The sequence below is a fragment of the Gymnodraco acuticeps genome, unplaced genomic scaffold (genome assembly GCF_902827175.1).
Source record: "Gymnodraco acuticeps unplaced genomic scaffold, fGymAcu1.1, whole genome shotgun sequence".
NCBI classification, from domain to species: domain Eukaryota; kingdom Metazoa; phylum Chordata; class Actinopteri; order Perciformes; family Bathydraconidae; genus Gymnodraco; species Gymnodraco acuticeps.
The window spans coordinates 90686-112809 of record NW_022989819.1 but is presented as its reverse complement, the minus strand read 5'-3'; the positions used below and the strand labels follow the sequence as shown (position 1 = coordinate 112809).

At 41.1% G+C, this 22124-nt stretch overlaps 1 protein-coding gene across 2 annotated transcripts in view; it reads right to left on the bottom strand.

Moving 5' to 3' along the window:
• LOC117557108 (mannosyl-oligosaccharide 1,2-alpha-mannosidase IA) overlaps positions 1-22124 on the bottom strand; it is a gene marked incomplete at its 5' end in the record, with an annotated part of 133450 nt that overhangs the window by 28649 nt on the left and 82677 nt on the right.

Here is a 22124-nt window from a genome sequence, read left to right as displayed (position 1 = left end):
CTTAGCGTATTGACCTCTTTTAGATTGTTGCTTTTATTGCATTTAAATTGTCTTTTGTTTTTTACTTGTACTTGTTTTATGGTGTGTGAGCTTTGCTGTGGGATTTTGTGTACATCTTGTTTGTTTATTTGACTGTACATCACTTTGGTCTGGAGGTTTTAAAGTGCTTTATAAAACATCTGAGACACAGACTGGGAACCACTGAACGTTGGTAAGCATTAAGCAACGGCACACCAAAGCTATGACAAATAGCAATTGCACTTGTTCGCTTAAGGTGGGATGAAAACAGCATTTTACCAAACCATGCGCCACTTTCTTGAAGTTGCACAGGAGTGGGAGATAGAGGAAGACAAGCACACTATTGTATGAACAGAAAGGGCTTGCAGTATGAAAGCGGCAGAGAAAATATGATCACAGTGGCTTTCTGTGACAGTGGATTGTCGATGTTTAGGCTAAGTATCGGAAAATTGTTGGACTTTACGCCAATTCTTCAGAAATCATGTTTATAATAAAGTAACAACGTCATGCATATCTTAATTTAAAAGACCTAACATATTTGCAGAGAAAAAAAAACTGCCCTTCGACTCATCCAAGCCTAAAATAAATCACTGTCACAGGCCTGCTCACATTTCACCTCCAAAGCTAATTATCTGAAACATGAGGCCGGCTACAATGGAGCTCCAGCAGGATTAAAAGCAATCTCATCGATGTAATCTACAACAGCCCCATTTCAAACCAACGCACTTCCTCCCCATCTCCACCGGGCCCTCTGAGGCCGAGGCTGTGGCAAAGTTAATGCATCACCTTATGAGCCGGATTATCAGTCACAAACTCTCCATTAGCCAGCGGGAACAATGTTTGAAAAATTGACGACAGAGGAGTGAGATATTGAAACCCCTGACAAAGGGAGAGACTTCTGAGGAGACAAAGGTAGCCGAGCAGAGGCGGGAGGAAAATAGGATATTCTTCAGAAAACTAGAAAGCCTCAGAGACACGAGAGAGAGCAGAAGAAGTGATTGAGAAGAGACGGGCGCTGAATAGATATAGAGGGGAAACGTAAGTCTAGACGAAGAGAAAACGCACACAAGAAAAGAGTTTGGAGAGTGGAGCGGTGACTCAGCAGAAATATTGAGCAAGTTAAAGAGAAAATGGGAAAAACAAATTACAATCAGATAGTACACACCACTGGCCTTCACCAGGATTGTAATCATTGAGCTTGTAGTCGATAAAAGACGCTTTCACCAAGCAGAGTGAACAAATATTACTGTAGATTTACTGTTTGCTGTAATGCAGTACTTGTTTCCATTGTGTCGTACCTAAAAACACATCTAGACTACGCACATATATCATAAAACTTACATACATCATGTACGTAGACTATTCAGGACTCTCTTTGCATACCATGCATATTTCAAAGCCAGTACCTGCAGTGTCCTCCTACTCAGGGGCGGTTCTAAGGGGGGGCCAACAGGGGCCAGTGCCCCCGTAACACTGACCCCTCCAAAAAAAAGGTAACAATACTACGATTAATTGGAACTAAATCAAATCAGAGACCCGGATGTACAGTGGAGATTAAACTGTAAGTTACATTTACTAAAACAAATATCTTTACAAAACCAAATAGCAATTACTGTATTTTATGTTTATTTTACACAATTACTTTATACTGTCTTTGTCTTTTTAACCCGCTTTTATTGTGCCCCTCTCATGAAATAACTGCCCCCCCCCCAGTTAAATTGGCCTAGAACCGCCACTGCTCCTACTACCCATAAGCCTTTGCATGAAACTCTTTCACATTATCGAAGCAACCACTGTGTGATCTCTACAAAAACATCCCTGTGAGGAACGAGGGATGCAAAATAGTTGGAAAATGAATAAATGAATACACAGATAAATGAATAAACAAACTAGAGGAGACATTGACTTGACAACTGCAGTTTCCAAATTGCAAGAGCCGGCCTTTTTCTTGTTTTTGCATTTTTCAGAAGGGCTGTTTCACGCCGGCTTATAAATAAGAAGCTGTCAGAAGATGTTTTCTGCAACACACCCTGAATGCTTGACCCTCAAATACAACAGCGTGTCAGACAAGATCTTTCATTACATTCAAAGTGCTCACTTAGCACAGTCAACATGTGTCTAAATACCAGTCCATTTATTAAATAGTGCTTTAAATACACTGGCCGCAAATAGGAAATGTATAAAGTAACGCAAAATAACTGATGATCAAATAGTGTCACACAAACACAGAAATACTTTTTGTATTGCTAAAGCTACTCATATTACCCTGGTGTTGCTCATACTGGACATACTCTTTGTGTATTTAAGTAGCTATGCATCTTCCTTGATATTACTCAAGGCTTAAAAAACCTGTTCAAAGCAGGTTGGTGAAAAATGTATTTAAACTCGATTTTATGTTTTCTAGGTAGACGTTAGTTTTAGGCATTTGAGGAAAAGGGCTCTGTGATTTTTTTATTGCCAAAAATGTGTGGACATTGGTGGCGAAACAAAGTTAGGGTTAATTCAGGTAGAATAATACAGAGCAGAATAATACACAGCTTGATGTTTGTGTGTGTGTGTGTGTGTGTGTGTGTGTGTGTGTGTGTGTGTGTGTGTGTGTGTGTGTGTGTGTGTGTTCCACTGCCTCTCAGTCCCCTGGCTCTCTATTATATCAAAGAGAGCACTAATGACCCTCTGCCTGGTCTCATTCCTCCTCCTCGGTCCTTTCTACCACCGCTGATGCTCAGGCAGACCAGAGGCCCACAGGCACACACACACACATTCAGAGCAGACACACTGTTAAAAAACAAGTACACATACAGACTTCCTCTTATATACTTAAGTTTGTGTGCACTTTGTAAACAGGACGGTAAACTCACATTAGGGCTGCAATTATATTGTTTTTTTAATGTCATAGCAATGTCAAATTGCGTAATAAAAACAATGCAAATTACTGCAAAATTGCACTTGGTGACACTTAGAAAGATAGTCAGAAGTTAACTTGTCAAAAAAGTAATTAGTGTTTTATTGGGGCATTTTGTGCCAGTGAGTTTAATAACAACAATGTTTGAAAATAATTTCCTTTACATTTTGTTAAAGGGGCCCTTTTTTAAGCTTATGGGGTTTTTCCTGTAGTTCCCCCCAGAGGGAGTTTCTCTCACACACCTGCCTGAAAGTTACATCACTATGGAATACACACACTTCTATAGAGTGGTGCAGGGATGACGTATTTACCCGGAAATAAGCTGTGCATGGGTTTCCTCGACAAAAAAGCAATGGGATTTCTCCATAGGATTTGGGAAAATAGCTCGAAATAAGGTCAGTGGAACGAACCTGTTAGAAAAATGCACGTTTTGTTCAGTCGGATAATCTCCACATGTCTACCCTACTTTTATCATTTTCGAATCATAAATCGAATCGCCAGAAGCAAAATGCTAACGTTAGGCTATAAACCAACTACAGCAGGGTCGCACGACTTCAACGTCACGCCAACTCAAGATCGATATTCAAAAATACAGATTCAAAATTGTACGAGTTGAAGCGTTTGTTTGAACAGTTTGCAGGAGGCAGGTACTTGCTTTCAAGCAGAACAGGGAAAACAAACGTAGTGGGAGTGTTCACGTGTGGGTAATGACGTAAAACGGCCTCGACAACTTCTGTAGTCCTATTCAGCCGCTTGTTAACAACCATCGTTTTTCAGACACGTCAACTCTTCAAAAATCACCAGCGGGGTCACTGCGGATGTATTTAATGTCGTAGAACAAAACGTGATCCGTCTCTTAAATTTGTGTCAACCACAGACCTTATTTGGAGCTATTTTCCGAAATCCCATTGGCTCTGAGACGAGGGAACAGGAAGTGGTGAAATGCTGACTCACTTCCTGGTTTTAGGACTCATCACTGCACCACTCTATTGGCTAGCACTCCAACATAGGTAAGGGGCGGGACACCTTAAAGCGGTTGACTAATCACAACAGCTAACCAATCAGAGCAGACTGGGCTCTGGTTTCAGACAGAGGGTGAAAAGAGGTGATGCAGCACAGGCAGTATGAGAAAAATAAAGGGCTTTTTGAACATTAAAGCATGGAGACATGTCACAGCAGAAGCTGGAACATATTATAACAATAGGAACCTGGAAATTAGCATAATAGGGCCCCTTTAAATAATGCAGTTTATTTAAAATATGTTTTATTGCTATCGCGATATTCAACAAATGTATCGCATATTTTTCTGATATAGTATAGTGCAGCACTAACCAATTCCATCCATGCTTTCCTATTCCAATATGAAACACCTAAACACTCCCATCAAGAAGCAGGGGCAGCAGATTACATCGCACTCATCTATACTTGTTTGCTTGTTTATAAATTATGTGATTGATTAGTGTAAAACCCCGTTGGCTGGCATCTGCTCAGTGATTTACTGTACGCTGCACACACGCTGAATTAATGGCCGTGTTCATAAATCTGTCTCCACTGACACTGCTCTCTGTGCTTCACTGAGAGACTCCTCCTGCACGTGAGCTTCATCACCAAAGTGCAGCTGTAATTTCACTCTGTGTGTTTGCACCGCCTTCACATCCATCAAATGATACAAAGCTGTCAAGAAAATCCAAGATAGTTTTTCTTCTTTTCTTTCTTAAACTCCCATGTTCTGATAAGATGAGGGACTGGCGTAACACAGTTGAACATTGATCTGCAGTGACAGCCGACAGGTCGCTTTCTTCTCCGGTTGGGAAGAGGAGGCTGGACACAAAGTCGTTTCTATCAGCTCTGAAGCGCTGAAGACACACATCAGGCGTGCAAACACCGTCAGAGCCCAGTGGAGAGACTCTGAGAAACATTTCTAGGCCTGCCACTTCTGTTTACCAGTAAAACGTCTCAGTCCTCGCCTCGGGGAACAAAGGACACAAGAAAATAGGCCCTATGGCTCTTCCATAGCAGCTACACTATGTGCTCACATTTAAGCTTTCCCTTCGTACCAATGTTTGTATTTGATATTGTTTACTGAGAAAAATGCATGATTTATGAATCTAAATAAGCATGTTGGACTCTTGAAAATCTTGGATATGTTTTTAGTTAATGTCCTGTCTGTTGCTCACAAGCCTGAGAAAGGTCAAAAACAAAACAACAAAATCTTCGTGACACACACATATGTATATTTTCTCTTTTAAACAACTCGTAATGTTTACAACAAGAAGAGTGAACTATGGGTTTAAGCTTCACTTTGGATTTGACGGAGTATTATTGTGATGCTATGATTTATTGTAACGATATTATCACATTGTGCCTAAAACTTTAATTAAAGAGCAGAACCTTTGCACACCTATATATTTACTGGTACATACGAGAAGAGCGGCGGTCGAAAACCAAGGACACGAGACTCCCACTTCCTCTTTCCTTGCAGTTAGAGATTATTTTTAATAACAAGGTTTCAGTACAAAGACCTTCAACGGGGGCAAGTGAAGAGGACAGTGTGCTTCTCCTTCAAACTGTTATGAAATGTATCTATTGGAGTTGAATGCAATTACTTTGCACCTTTGCTTGGATTAATCGAACCTCACAAACACCATATAAACCAAATATGCAACAGTTGGTCTCACCAGGTTGTATCTTCTTCTTCTTCACATTAAAGACACATTCTCACGTCTGTTCTTCAGCAGGTGACGGACACAGTGAATACATAATGTGGTAATAAAATGACAACGTGTGTCTGGTTGCTGATGTGTTTGAGAGACTCATCAGCATCACTAATCCTTCACTTACAGTCACTGATTTCAAATGCATGCTTTTAAAGTGAGAACAAAGCCCTGTCTCTTTTACACCTGCAGTCACCTCCTCCTTTTTCATGTTATTCATCTGTAGGAGACATAGGAGGCAGAAAATCTGCGAGTGAAGACGAGGAATTGATGGTAACTAAGTGTGTCATAGAAAACACATCTGCATTTTGAAGGCAAATCTGAGCTTCAGTAGGCAGCTTGTGATTTCAAAACATGCAGAGATTATGCATAATTCTCCCTTTTTGCAAGTCCGGCATAGCAACCAGTTGTTGTTCTGTGAGAAAAGTTCATTTGAAGTCACTTCAGGGTCCTGTGCTGCAAAAATAACGACCAAATCAAAAATCTCAGCGGGTGACATTTTGAGAATCTTCCGATGTGCCCATTGCTGAGAAAAAAGGCTTTTTACTTTAGACTACAGATAAACCATTTATATTTGGCAGCTTATGAACATAGATCTGCAGAGTAACCTTTTGTGCGTCAGTCACTATCTCACGCCAACATGCAAATCCACAGTCATTTTCTCATCATCCTTTTTCGCTTTGTCCTGAACATCAGAGGACAGCTTGATCGGAAAATAAATCTATAAAGCGGCTAAAAGGCAGCCTAGTCAATCAGCAAGAAAAGGAAGAAAAACAACTCATGCCCTACTGTCGTGTCATTTAGAGAAATCTTTTCACGACAGCAATCACCTGTGGATGAGCCACGGGAAAGACAGATAATACTGATTGTGTCGTGTGTTGCCGTTATTGATAATTTGGCCATCCTTTTGAGACAAATGTCAATCATAACTACCCAGAGCCCATCGTGACGTCTTTAAATGTCTTGTTTTGTCTCAAATCCAAAAGATTTCCATTAAAACCAAGAAAAGCAAACAGCCAGATAGGTGAGCAGCTGGAAAATTACTTAAACAACAACAACAACAGGTTAAGTTGTTTGTGTAATTGTGACTTTGGGGAATCGAAACCAACCAATTATCCACAATAACACAAAGCAGCAGTGGGGAAACATTTGTGAAGGTAAAATGACTGTTTTTGCTGTCAGCAAGCAAATTAGTATTCTGAATATAGCGTAAATTCATCTTTTGATGTGTGACTACTGTAATTTGGACCGGCATGCTGGTAGTTCACCATGTAGAGCGTGGAGCGCTAAGGCCGAGTCATACCGCAGAAACCCAGGTTTTGAATCAGCCTCAGGGCCATTGCTGATACATATTTAAAAAGAAAATGACAATGTTATGCAGTAAATTGCTTTGATCATGTTACAATTACTTATACTTTGGTAATACACAGAATATGGATAAGTACCTCTCACAAACCCCACTTCAAAACAACTGAACTATCCCTTTACATTTTGCTTTTGAAACGTTTCAGATATTTGTTTTCAAACTGACAGATTTTTCTTCACTGCCTCTTTTGGCCTTGACATAACATCCCAGAGTCCTCACAGAATGCGAACAAGGTGTAGATTGCTTCACTCTGAGATTCAAGTAAAGTCTTCCTCAACTTTGTCTAGTGGAATCTGAAGTCATCAATTCATGGCGCTGAAGGCTTAATTTATCTACTCCTCTAGTCATGTCGATGTGATGAATAACTGGTGCGTGAGTAAAGGGAAGAAATTCAACATTGTCTCATTAGAATCAACTTTTGTTAGAGAGTCGATCCATCATAAAAGTGCCATGAGTATGAAATCCAGACACAGTGTGAAAACTAAATGGATATAAAACAGTATGCTTCATCACAAGTTAAACTTTTCACCTGCGGGGGAATGTGTACCGTCTGTGGGTGTATGTTTTTGTGCATTGTCTTTTCTACAAAACTATGACATTTTAAAACTGTGCCACTACTAACAGACACACGCATGTGAAAACACGCTGCTGACTGAAATAAATCTGAGGTTTAATTCAGCTGAAGCCGTAATAAGACTTTCATTTTCTCGGTGCAACGGTGTAACAAAAAGTCAATTCTTTATAAGCAGCAGCTGCAGCTGGTTTAGTTTCTCTCCCGGCGGCATTGATCATTATTACAATGTTTTCCTTTTCTCTGTTTCTTCATGGGCCTGTAAGGGGAACAAGGGGAATATTCAAAAAGAAACAGATACACTTCAGGTATCTCAAACACTGGGTGTAGCCGATTGATAGGAATATTACAAGTCTAGGCTTCAATCATATTCGCCAATATTTCTCCGACTCCGAAGAGACTGACAGGAGGAAAACTTTTGTTGCACATTGATTTCGTTCTTCATTTCACAAGCGACTGGTGCGAGCTGACTGTGAAGCAGAAGACTCCACAATAAGTTCAACATTGTTTTCCTTTCAGCTACAGATGGTGGCTGTGTTGAGCAGCATTGGAGTGTAAACAAATACATATGCAAAGTTAACAAGGGCAGGATAGCACAAGAAAAGCTGTCTGTAGAGTACACTAGGCTCTCTTCCAACCATTGGTATCCCAAGAGAAAGCTAAGGATTGCTCATTTTAGAACCAACATTTCCTTCTACCATTGCCCGTGATTTATTAACTAATCTATATCCTATATCATTTCACAAATATGTAACTTTGTGGATGCAACATGTTTAAACATCTCTATGTGCAAAGCTGGCAGAGTGACATTGATGTGTTGAAGACTCTCTGCTCACTCGCAGCACGCAGTCCCACATCAGCCTGATGTCGGAAACGAAAAAAGTACTCTGCATAATTTATGCAGCATAGCACTGCCTGAGAGCGAGTAGGCGAACATGCTAAAGCAGAACCATTAAATTAGACATGAGGACTTTTCAGAAAACAAATGCAGCGTTTAAAACGGGGGGACCCACCACAGACCAAATAGAAAAACAAACAAGTGGCGCCTGCTCAATCAAACCCACGCTGGAAAGGAGCAGCTCTGAATTAGACCACGTTACAGCTATATTGTTAAACAATGTTCATCAGATTAAATGTTCTCCGCTCAAGCACATGACCGCCCACCTACTTGCTACCCCTCCCTTTGACCCACTAAACTATATGAATCATTTCACAGTTTGCTGACTGCTGCTACTGTATCATACAACAGTCTCTGTTATTCCTCCCCATCCAATGATGCAATTACCGTGCACATATACTCTCTGTCTTCAGCTCTCTGGGTAACCCAGAGCCTAATTACTGAGTATGAAAGCACATCATTATATCTGCCAAGTGTGTTTGTCTGAATACCAGGAAAAGGCATTTCATGCTGCAAAGGATTATGGATGATTGTGAAGATGTCGTTGATTGGCTTTCGTAAACATGGCTGGTCATAACTTGGATGTTTTAACTTGGATGTAATCTTAACCTTTTACAGGGTAGCCGCCGAGTGGCAATGTATTCTTAAGTTTCTTCTACAGGAAGTCAGGCGACGCTGTCTTACATCTAAAGCTGATTGTTGTGTGCAATATTGTGGCAATACCATGCCAGCATGAACTGAAAGAGATGGGGTGCAGCAGGAAGAGTTAATCCCACCATCTTCTACAGTTAAGAAAAATACATGTTATTTCTTTTTCGATTTGTGAAAACATCTTTGAGCTGCCTGAAATAGCAATCCACTGCGAGCCATTGTCTTCACACCTTGAGAGATAATAGTGTTGGCACGCTGGTCCTCATCAGCTACCCAGTGTGCCACACAGGGAAAACAAAATACATTTCCTATCACGTAAAAACACTCTTATACCTGTTTGCATGAATGGATGCCATTCAAGATCAGCCATCATGTAGCAACAGACCAGACAGACCTTGTGACCCATCAATAATTCAGCCTACAATTTGCCTGCTGCCGTAACCTCTGCCATCATTACTGGGGAAGAAGCAGAAGAGGAAGATTTGATGTGGGGAGGATGTCAGGTCCAGTTCTCATTAGTCTGTGACAGAGTCTCCCAGGCCCGGTGTGGGAGGACAACGGGCACCTCGTGGCCCTCTCTGAGACACAGAAGAGCTAACTGGTACATTCCTGTGTGGGCACCGGCAGACAATACTCCTCGAGAAAGTGCAGGAAATCTGAGAGATCTTATTAAGGCCTAAGAGAGAGAAACTGTCTGAGGCAGTCTGTCAGTTACATGCAAATGGCTGAGATACAGCAAGACTGTGTGGGTGATGGATACAAGTTTTCACACTTTATATCCTGTCAGCAACTTGGAATCAGAAACAAAATCTTAAACTTTTAAGCCCTGGTAGATTCACCTGCAGGCTGCACTGTTCATTATACTCCTCAGTACAGAATACAATGGTGAAAGATTAAACACAAGTTTGTACTTGGGGAAGTGCAACATGGCAGCTAAGTGGTCACTGAACATTGTTAGAAACACAGAGTACATGACTTTAGAAAGCACATTTAATTAGAACATCTGGCGCTTTATTTGCGATACCATCAGTCGAGAAGTGACACTTTGCCTTGAAATAGCTCAAGAGGAAAGTTCAGTGAAATGGAAAAAAGCTTGTTGGTAAAATTGCTTTCAATTTCAAGTGGCTATTTTGGTCTCAGGATAATACAATGTCATGTCTTCTGTAGGTAATAAACATCAGTAGTGGTCAGGCTAAAATGATAACCTCACGATGGCAATACATGGATGGTCAGGGGATTTAAATGATAACAATTCATCCTCTAGGAATCAAGAAAGTCGGCACGACATTTTGTGCTTTTCCATCATCAATTGAGATATTTCACTTAAAGGGGACCTATCATACAAAATGCACTCTTGTACGTCTTTTATACATGAATATGTGTCCCCGGTGTGTCAGGGAACTCACCAAGTGTCAGAAAACACAACCCTCTCTCTTTTCCTCCATACCCAAATCTCTAAAAACGGGGCTGCAACGGAGCTGATACAGATTTGAAATTGTTCTGACGTCAGAAACGGGGTGCTCCGCCTATTTGGGCAACTCTCCACCTATCAGGGGAATGGGGGGTTGCCGTGGCATGGTAACAGCATGGTAACAGCATGGTAACAGCATGGTAACAGCATGGTAACATGACGCTCGTGCCACGCCCCCCTCCTTTGCAGGGGGGCGTGGTCAGCTGCAGCTCATTTGTCACAGAATCAGCCCTTGTGAAGACAGGGCTGGAATACAGCAAATAGAGCGAAATGAGGCATGGCTAAAATGCATGATCTGTTTGGTATTTTGAAAAAAAAACTTCACAGACATGTTTTATATATGTATGGCCCTACAATATATTATTCAAATATAGCATGATAGGTCCACTTTAACTGAAAAACTGTGGGGGTTGCAAGGTCAGTGATCACCAAAGTTAAAAGGGTTTATCCTCTGCAGACAAAAATCTCCTCTAAGAAAGACTTGACCAAAAAAAGAAAAACATGATCCTGGAGAAAAGAGCCAGCAGATTGCAGGAGAGTGGTAATGAGAAGGAGGAATGCCATGCGATGAGGGTGTGAGGGATGAAGTGTATAAGATAGAGCCGTCACAGCCTTAGTGGGAGAGAAAGAGAGAAAGGGTTGTCTCTGAATCTTTGATTGGGATGAAAAGAGGCAAGGCATAGATGAGGAAGACCAGATTTGTGTTATCTGCATGGCCTAGCGTGTATCTGCGGTTCAGTTGGCGATATGAGTTGTTTGTGGAGGGAAAGATAGAGAGAAAGGGAAGTGAGGCTTCTTTTAAAGCTCCTGCTGGCAGAGGCAGGCATCATAGAGTCGACTCAGTGAAGGATATGGACACAGCGGGGCCATGCGTGTGGTAGAGAGACGAAGAGGGACGGAGAGTGTGTGTGTGGAAGCTGGAGAGACAGATGTTTGCAGGAGATTTTGTTGTCTTCTTCATCTGTAAATTAGGATGCCTTATAACCAGCTTTTAGAGAGTATTGCTTATGGTGTGAATCCTTTTTCTGCAGGAGGTTATTGAGTTATCAGCAGCTCACAATGAAGAGCAAGGTGGTGAAGAGTACAGTGTTGTAAGCAGAGTGCACTCGAGAGGTGAGGATGTGCCGTCATGCGTGTCAGCCAGTCATTTAACTCCACCGACTCTGAAGGGTGGTGTCTTTGGAGTAAAGTTGCAACCATGAATGACAAAAACTCTGTGTAATCTATCCTCCTTCAAAAGAAAAAAAGACGCCTTCATAATCACCAAGCCTCTATAGAGTCTGTGAAGAAAAGGCAATTCAACTTAACACAGCGCACAGGCTGCATAGCGTAGATAACCGCCAATCAGACCCACAACATTTCACTGCTTTTCCTAGAAAATTGAAACGGGTAAGACACTTGAAAGCGAAGGCAGCTGCTCACTTGTTATGGTAGACATTTCCTCAGCAAGCTTTAATGTCATTTATTTTTAAAAAGAGAAAAATTGTAAAGGCGTAAAAGGTCAAACTAAAGGTGTTACCTTATTAAAAAAATGATATGAGATGGTAATATATATATACACAATTGTAATGTACTTTTGTCAATGTATGTTTTATCTGTAGCATTGTAGTCATTATAAATGGCTGTTTAATTGGCACACGTAAACTAATTAATTAATGCGTTCAGCAAATCCAAATTAAAAACTGGCATTTTCCATAAACAGAAATTTGATGTCCACTCTTTTAAATGGGCGGAAAAATCCTATTTTATTTTTTCCCCGCCTCTGAAATGAGAACTTGTTTTATGACATTTACCTTGACCTCCCACATTTTACCACGGGACCTCACATCTGTCACAGATAATGCTCTGAGGGCCGTTCACCACAGCAGAGAAAATGGAATGTCAGCCATCAGGTAGCCAAGGTTTTTCTGGATTAAATATCTTGTACATCAATCCTATAGATCTTTTAGTGAAATAGGATAAATTTCTTCTTGTAAAATCCTCTTTTTACAAGCTTCCCGGTCAACAAGGTGGTTTACTGAGTGCAGGGAATTTAAGACTTTTAATCTGCTGCAAGGCCCGAGGTCAAGTGCACTCGAGTGCCCTTGAGAAAACAATGAATCTGTATCAGCTGTAAGGATGATCTTCTGCTCACAGAAGTGAAAGGACAAATTCCCTGCAGGCTACCGTACTGAAATACAATGAAAGAGGCAGCCCTCACACTGTTTATGCAAACCGTCTGAAAAAAAAGGTTTTGATGGACCTCCTTCATTCTTGCAGCAGCAGCCTCCATCCACTAGGCTATCATCATTTCCGTGTTCACCTCAGGGACCTACTTAGATGCCGATGCGTTCTCCTCTCTGATTGGCCTGGCTCGCTTCCTGGTGCCGCGTACATGCTGTTGCCATGGTTTTGTCTGGGGCTGCGCTGCAGTTTTCGCGAGTTCCATCTATCTTTGGTGTCAGCTGAGTGGAAAACGCTGTGATTCCACTCATTTTCTCACCAGGGGGGCGGCATCCATCCTGCTGCCACTCCTCTGTCTCTGCACTGGCACACATCAACGCAATTCCCCGACTCTGGCTCAGACACACAGCTTGACAGTAAATAAGATTGTTGTGGGGGGTTGGAAATGCTTCATGAATTTGAAGGCAAAATAATGTTAGGAAAGCTAAACAGATTCGCTACACTCCTGCCAACAGACCCAGGTGCTGGATTGAAGCACTGGGATGGAAAACAAAAAGTAGTGTGGAGCTATTCTGAGCCCGAAGAGAAGGAGGTCACTCAAGAGAGCTAAATGCTTGAATTTCATAATTACATTACTTGCTGCTACACCTTTTTACCCCATATGTGTCCATCACTGCATAACGTCTACATTATTTGTATCTGTTCATTGGGAAGTCTGCCTGAATACTTCAAGTTTGACTACTTTAGAAAGTGGTGGTGGGGACATGGACAGTCATGGTTACGGTGGTGCAGTATTGACAGTGTGCCCACTGAGGCAGTGCCAGTGTAGAGCCATGCTTGAGGGCATCTGGCTTGTAGCTTTTCCACCTGAGAGTAGCGCCTGTAAATCTGTAGCCACTGGCCCTTAGCCATTCCTCCTGGAACAAGCCAATATGGTTTGCTCCATTTTTCCTCAGGGTATTGTTGATTTTGCACAATTGTTACTTGGATTTGCATTTTGAACATACAAACAATAAATTGTACTACACCAGCTCGGAAAAAAAGACAGCTACAGGCATGGGCAACAACATAAATAAACATGAATCTTTCTGACACTCTTTCTGCTCCGTAAGAGCAGTGCTTACAGTTTTGACCTATCACACAAACTGGATTATCTCTGGGCTCCAAGATAGTGAGTAATGGTGTCTGATATTCCTCGGCCTGTTGGATGTACGAGGCCCTCTGGGTCATCTGAGCGATCCCTGTCTTCCAACAAATGTCAGAGCTCATAGATATTACATGGGGGCTTCAGCCTTTTGATGATAATTAAATGGTACTGCTCACAAAGTGCAAAGATACATAGGAAGGGAGGAAGAAGAGGGAAAGGAGTGAGTGGATGGAGAATGGAGGGAAAGGCAGGAAGAGAAAGGACTATATGGATGATTTGTGGCATATCCCGATCAATACTAGTTTTTTTTAGGCATATACGACTTTTTGTGGTTTTGAACGTCTTGTAAATGTTAAGTCAAGGAAGTGGATAAACAGTTATTTTATTGTGCTGTGTCTTTTGACTGTGTAATCATGAACTATGAGTCTTATCATGAAATACACCGTTCTCAGCTTGCAGGTTTTAAATGAATGCAGGAGAGGATAAAGAAGCACAGTCAGAGGAGGGATGGATGGCTCGACACAACAAATGCTGCCAAATTGTTCAGAAAGCCAGATTTAAGTGTGATTCACTAAATGAATATCCTCCCTGGAGCAGAGCATATTTGTCAGCCCGGTCAGATAACATATACAACTAAGCTTTTTCTTCCTGAAGGTGAGCTGGCTGATCAAAAATAAAACTTTAAACTTGAGTGAAATGCATTCCTCCGGGGGCCATGAACTCAGAGCTAACGGGCTAACGCCACCCACCAGCCATTCACAGGCAGCCCACCATCTGTGACGAACATTAATATTACTCAGCCCAGTGTTGAAATGTGCTCATAAGGACGGATTGTGATGGAGGCTGACCCTGAAGGGCGACGCTGAGGCAGAACACCAGGCGGCCATCAGCTCGCCACTCAACTGAGAGACAGCTGTTGATCGCATCAGGGGGTCCTCAATCGATGAGGACGAAGAACAACACTGAGCTGCAGACAGGGTCCGACTTCAGTCCACATTAAAGTGTGTGTGTGTGTGGAGGAAATTGTTGTGTTTTATCTTAATGTGTGCATATGTGTAAATGTGTCTGTTGATTGTATATAGAGGATACACATATTTATACATATTTGTATATTTGTATTATTGTATTTTGTATTCGGGATTGTTGGAAACGTTATTTCGATCTCTCTGTCTGTACAAACACACAGAAAAATGTACATTAAAGTTGACTTTGAAATAAGTATTTGATCCCTTGCAGATTTTGTAAGTTTGCCGAAAGAAATTAACAGTCTATAATTAGATTTTGGTAGGTTTATTTTAACAGTGAGAGTAAGAATATCAAAAAGAAAATCCAGAAATTGACATTATATAAAAGATACAAATTGATTTGCATTTAACCGTGGGAAATAAGTATTTGATCCCCTTGCGACAAACAAGGATTCTGGCCAGGATTCCACTGTATGTGTGTGTTGTGGCTGGATCTGTCACATCATAGTGCCAGTGCTCTTCTGTGAATCCCTGGTCGTCCCTGCGTTGGGAGTCAAATGTTTAAAGTTATTTATTGATGCGTAGAATACAATCAGCTTAACGCAGCGCTACACTACCAATGATTTGCCTTTCTGAGCAAATCCCCAATGTGTGTTTGTGAAGCTGCGCTTTAAAGTGTCAGAGTAATACATGTAAAGCATTCGTTCATGGATAAATTAAAGCTTTCTGAAAGTCACCTTGGCGGTTACTTCACCAAGCCAAAGTCTGTTGCAATCAAGAGAGCGGCATGCTGAGTGGCGTTGGTTAATCTCCAGGTCCAGTCAGGACACCTGGGCTTCGTTGGGACGAGTCACCGGTTCTGTCGCCCCGAATAAGCCTGCCGACCCCACCGATGCTGTGAGAGCAGGCTGCCGGTCAGCTTGTATTAATTTCAGAGAGCTGCAGGGACTCGCTGTGTCCACAGTCGTGACAATAGCAGAGCCAAGGTGTCTCCTGGGAAGGCACGCTGTCACTCCTGCCACACTAATGTCCACACAGGAGGCTTAACATTTCTCTCTTTCCTTTCTTTTACTCGCATTAGGCACTGCTCCGGCTTGTCTCAAACAGCAGTGGCTTTTGAAAAGAGCTCACCTGTCTTTTTCAGAGAAGTGAAAGCAGGAGTGTTAGTTGGCAGCTTGAGGTTGCAGATGTGTCACATTAAGGCCAGCGACCAGCTTGGCTGCAAACCGCCTCACCACGAATCCCCTGCCTTCTCTTTCTCTCTTTGTTTCTTCCTCTCAGTGCCAATTCTCTGACCGCTGATCCACTAATTTGCCGTTGACTCAAACATCCCAATTAGCAGACAGAGAAAGAAGGAACTTAATTGCTCATTTACAGTTAAAACATCTGAGTATAAAAACATTGGAGAGGCCATTAGACGTTTGGATTCAGACGTGAGTGTGGAGAGAAGAAGCTGTTTGCACCTGTGGAAGCCAATTCAAATTAAAATGGCCGAAGTGTCTGACACTGACTGTACCTGAGTGCTTCACAATTAAAGTTATACAAAAATTAAGCTTTTCCACCGTTTCTCATCTAGTATTTTATCTCACGCTCTCTCTTGAAAATGACATACACTCTGACATTTCTCCACATATTATTAATAGATGCTTATGAACAATTAATTCCATTTTCCATTATTTTCTACTGCTACTCAATTTGTCAGTTCTCACAACAGGATAAGGTTATATTAACTAATCTCTGAGAAACATTAGAGCTGTTTTAAATTGAGCAAGTTATCATACAGTATAGATAATCAAACCTGCCAACAGGAAGGGTGAAGTACATTTTCTAAAATACTGCGTTCAAATATTGAGGTCCTAAGATCGTTCTCAATTATTTCCATTATATAATACATGTTGGTTTTACCATACACTACATATACATTACAGTACATAACATCTATTTATTCTACAGATTAAGATGAAACATTCTGTACACACTGTAGATCTCCATTGTATCAATCCATTGTCTTGATTAATCTTAAAAAGTATTTTTTATTACATGTTTCCGAAGAAATATTGCAGTGATATTAATCTGTTTTGTTAAGTCTTTTGTAAAAAAACTAAACAATTGCTTGACAAGTTGATCTTAATCTTAAACTACTGAAGCTTTCACTCACATCTCCCAGTCCTAATCAATGAATGGTGATATCCCAGCTATAGTACATTGTGAAGTACGGTAGTTCAGATTGGCTCGATAATCTCACGCTCAAACATCAAAAGGCCTACATGTTGGTGCAAAGATAATATTAAACCAAAAGTATAAAATAATACCACATCCTGCAAGAGGCCATGCGTACGAGTAGCGCTGTTTCAGTAGATTTGGTAATAGTACTTTTTTACACTGCTACATTTACTCCAGAAAATGATCTGAAAACGTAGTCCACCACAACTGAGAAAGCTACAGAAGTACTGACTGGGTCATGAGAGAGTGAGAGATTTTATTTTCACTTCAGTACAATACCTTTAGTGAGAGCCAGACTTTATGTCTATGCTCCGTGGGCTGAATGTGAGGATACGGACAGGGCCAAAACACTGCTTGGCACACAAAAGGAAGCACTTCCCAGCCCCACTACGCTGGCACCCAGCCAGCTTTGCCCCTTGAAAGCTACCATGGCATTTTCTCCCTATAAATCCCTGACAGGGACAGCTACAATGCAGGTTAACTTGATTCATGCAATCAAAGAGCTGGCGACAAAATCACACTGAGATGGGGTTCATTAAGGCCCAAATTAGCCTGCAACTTCAAAGGGAAGCGCCCCTGATTGGCTCTGATTGATATCATTATGAGAGCGCTGATTGTGCAGCCAAAGCTCTCTTAGATAGTTGGCTGTAAAATAAGTCCAAAATGTTTTTCTGAGGAAGAGAGAACAAGCCTTGACCGGAGGGGCTGAGTGGAGGTCACCATGTGTTCATTTCTTGGCTGTAATGAAATGTCCTGCTAGAAGGAATTGGCCCAATCTCTGCCTTCGAAAACAGTTTGGATGATAGCAGAGGAAATGGTGGGAAATGGGCTCAAGGGGAGCAGAAACAGTGGTGGAATTGGACATGGAGGATTGACATGTTCTGGATTCACTGAGGAAATGATGAGGAGGAAGCAGGTGGAGTCGGGCAGAACGGAGGGGATGTTTCCTGTTGGCTCCTGGGATGTAATTACAGGGTAATGAAAAGATCATTTCTGAGGTGATGCTCATATATTTCACTTTTAATTTGAACAGACATGGTATGACTGTTTAACATCCTGGGCATGAGGACACCTTAGGGGGTCTGAGATAGATCTGAGAGGATGCATAATTAACTGAAGGGATGAAAATAAAAATAAATTCCTGATGATGGTTGTTTTATCTTCTTTCGTAACCATTTAAAAAAGAACATAATAATAGTTTTATTAACAGATCCGAGTGGTCTTGTGTTCTGGCACATTGTGATGGGCATGATGATATTTTATAGACCAAATGCTAAATCGAAAAAATAAATCTGGTTAATTATAGTATAAATAATATGAGATAATCAGCCCTACTAACTGAATCTCATGTTTGAACCAATTGTGATGAACGGCGTGCAGGATTGTTGGGTTCAGGTTTTTTTTATTGTGAAATAATGGATACTTTAACCCAGGGGTTCTCAAAGTTTTGATGAGTGAGGGCCAATGTAGGTACCCAATATTGGATTGAGGGCCGCCCAAGAAAAAACGGAACACAAAATAATTCCAAAACAAATCCTTTCTTTATTGTACTAACCAATTACCGCAACTCGCGAGATGCCTAGTTGCCATGCAACCAGTAGTCTAGCAAACTTTCCACAAGCTGTCATTCATAATTTAGGAATGACAACCCAGGGGGCGCAGTTTTACCATTCTTACATTCCATTCTAATTCTTACTAGATACAACCATGGAGGATTAAAATATAACGCATGCATTTCAGCGTGTCACATTAACTATCGCGGGCCGCGAGAAACATTTCCGAGGGCCGCCATTGGCCCGTGGGCCGCACTTTGAGAAACCCTGCTTTAACCTCTTCAAGACTTATTATTCAACATAAAAATGTTCTTTGGTTGAAAGTCTCTCAGCTGAACACGTTGCACCTTTGTAGATGCAATACAACTGACCTTTGCTTCAATTCAAAGGATCACACAACAACAATATTTTAAACCATTGTTCTCGAGCAGAGAATCACAACCTCTCGCAAAATGAGCCCTTAAAATGAAGCAAAGTCTGCTTATAACACATTGCGTCCATAAGTTCAACAAAAGAGGTGTCATTTGAATATTTTCTTCAGTCCTGTCATTCACAAGTAAAGAACAAAATAGATACGGAAAACTTTATCAAGAAATGTATTTGGTCTGTGTTTTATTACGTTTTATCATCAAACGCCTTATCACATTTAAAGGGGCCCTTTCCTATTGTGTGTCACAGTATATAGGTTGTTGTGATGCAGCACAGGCATTATGAGAACAATAAAGAATGTGTTTAACACTACAGCATGTAATCATGTCACAGAAGAGGCACAAATATAAACCAGAACATTAGCTTTATACGGCTTCTTGAAACTTGTGACCCCTCGAGGCGGTCCATACGTGGAGGATGTCTTTTATTAAGTGTTATGAAAAATACTCTGACTTTCTTTCTTTCCTTGAAGCCCTAAAACCATGCAGAATTTTAAAAGAGAAAAGTTGTGATTCGAAAAAAAAGTCCTGGTTCTTGTAGCAGAACATTTATTTCTTTATTTCCCATCAATGTAAGGGAATAGGAAACTATTGTTCAAGACCATTTTTGTTCAAATCACAGTGAATCTAACTGTAACTGTCGCAGTGAACTAAGGTCACACTCGTCTTTAAAAGGAACTGGCACGTTTCACATTTCAAGGGAATAAAGAGAAAACAAAACAAGGCATGACATCAAAGAGCTGGAAGAATCTGATCTGGAATAAAAGGATGTGAGAGATGAAGCGGATGCATTCTCATTTGGGGATATTTTTTTTATGCTTTTTGGAAAAATTTCACAATGCGGTAGAGAGAAGGGAAAGTGAAATGGCCCGGAGCATTATGGGTAAACGCACTCAACGGCTGCCACATTCTTTTATGCAACGTGAAGACATCAAAACAAATATGCCCCGTCTCTTGGGCCTACAGTTCCCTTAATCTTGTGTAATGCTCTGCTCAGGTTGCCATAGATACAGGTAGACCATAGCCTATACCAAGCGAGGAAGAAAGAGAGGAGGACGAGGAGGGCTCGACTCTGAACTCACTTTCACTTTGATCATCAGGTGATTTGCATTTCTAAACTGGAACAGTAGTTTTAACAATAGCAGCGACCATTATGATAATTGTCGGCAGGAATCTGTTTTTTGCTGCATTCATTATGATACATGTAGATTATAAGTAGCAGCAATTATTTATTTGTAACTACAGCTGCACAAAGTAATAGTCCAATTACGGCTCCAGATAAACTGTCATTTTCCCGTCCTACTGCACCGTACTACATGGAGTTCTAAAAGATGAATGAGGTGTTTGCTCTGGGACGATGTGGGATGTTTACCGGAGGAAAATGTCAGCGCTGAACTCTCAGCTCCAGCCCTGTCAAACACTGCTCCCTGTTAAGTGAATTCATCATTTCCATCTTAATGGGAACATCTGATTGACAGCTGCCATCTCCGATTGCAGGCTCATGTCAGAATGCACCGCAGTGTTCAGTGAGTGTGTGTGTGTGTGTGTGTGTGTGTGTGTGTGTGTGTGTGTGTGTGTGTGTGTGTGTGTGTGTGTGTGTGTGTGTGTGTGTGTGTGTGTGTGTGTGTGTATGTGTGTGTGTGTGTGTGTGTGTGTGTGTGTGTGCGTGCGAGCAGGTCTGACAGAGGCAGAGAAAAGACAGAGAATGGGTTTATAATTTTTTTTTAACTTTGTGTCGGGCTAAACTGTGTGTATGTGGGTCAATTACCTAAATAGTTGATTCACAGAAAATGCAATTAATATAATGATTAATTATTATAGTCATTATCTCGATTCATTACATATGAGTATTTGCTGTCTCTCGCTTCCATGCGGACGGAAATAGGAAGGAAAATGTTTGTGTTTTCTGCTTCAGCTGGTAGAGATAGACTACAACATTAAATTAAATGCTTACTTCATTGAATAATGTAAAAGTAAATAAATGACCATCACAAATTACAAGCTGGAGTTGGAAAATCTTATAATTATTATTATTCTTTAATCTATTTCTTGATTTTGTATTCTCTGCCATTTGCTAAATCTTTACAGGTTTTAGATGATCAGATGTGAGTATTTAAAGCTCTTCTCAGTTGTGATGGGCACGTTTTACCATGTGTAACTTATAGCGTAAAGAATAACTCGAAAAAAATGTAAATGAATAATGAATCTGAGCTGTGGCTGGGTTCACGTGTGCTTTCGTAAATGGAGAAAAGGAGAGCGAATGCAGGATGGTATAAGCTTCAGCTGGCCAATCAACTACATCACTACAATAGAAGGCACAGGGTGGAGGGGTGATGGAGAAAATGGCAAAATGTGAGTAATGGCTGAGCAGCCACAATCAGCCGCCCCTCTGTCCCACCTCTGTCCCCCCTCTGTCCCCCCTCTGTCCCCCCCGATGGAGCGATACGTCGGCCATGTCTCGTGTTAATCAGACCCGGAGCAGCTGGAAACCAGAGCCAGTGGACTGCCGCTGCTCCACAACAAAAGGGAACAAGAGACTGATAAGAGTTATTGTTCAGATTTTATCGATTCCTATTATGCGGCTTATCGATTTTGGTTTTCATTAATTCTTGGTACCAATATGTTACAAACCATTGGGGGAAGAAAAGAAGAAGATTTATATAGAAAGGCAAAAACTAACTTTAATTTCTGGCAGAAACAGCCAGGGCATTTCCTATGATTTCCTAGTGTTTCACATTTCACCTTGCCTATTCCGGCCAGCATAACATGATTTTATCAATATTTATAGTATGCAATTCATTCTGCTGTTGAGTTGATGTCACGTGTCGTATGAAAACCCTTTATGTTGTAGTGTGTAAAAACAGAATAGGAAGCAAACTGCCTCTATTCTCAACCTTAGATTAACCCGTTTTACACCTAAATGTGGTGCTGCTCAGAACATGTTTGCATCGTCTTTCGTTCACGTTATTTTAATTGGCTTTGTTTGAACCAAAACAACAACAGCTCTTAAATTCACTTTACATTCTGACCACTTTAAACACACTTTATGGTTTA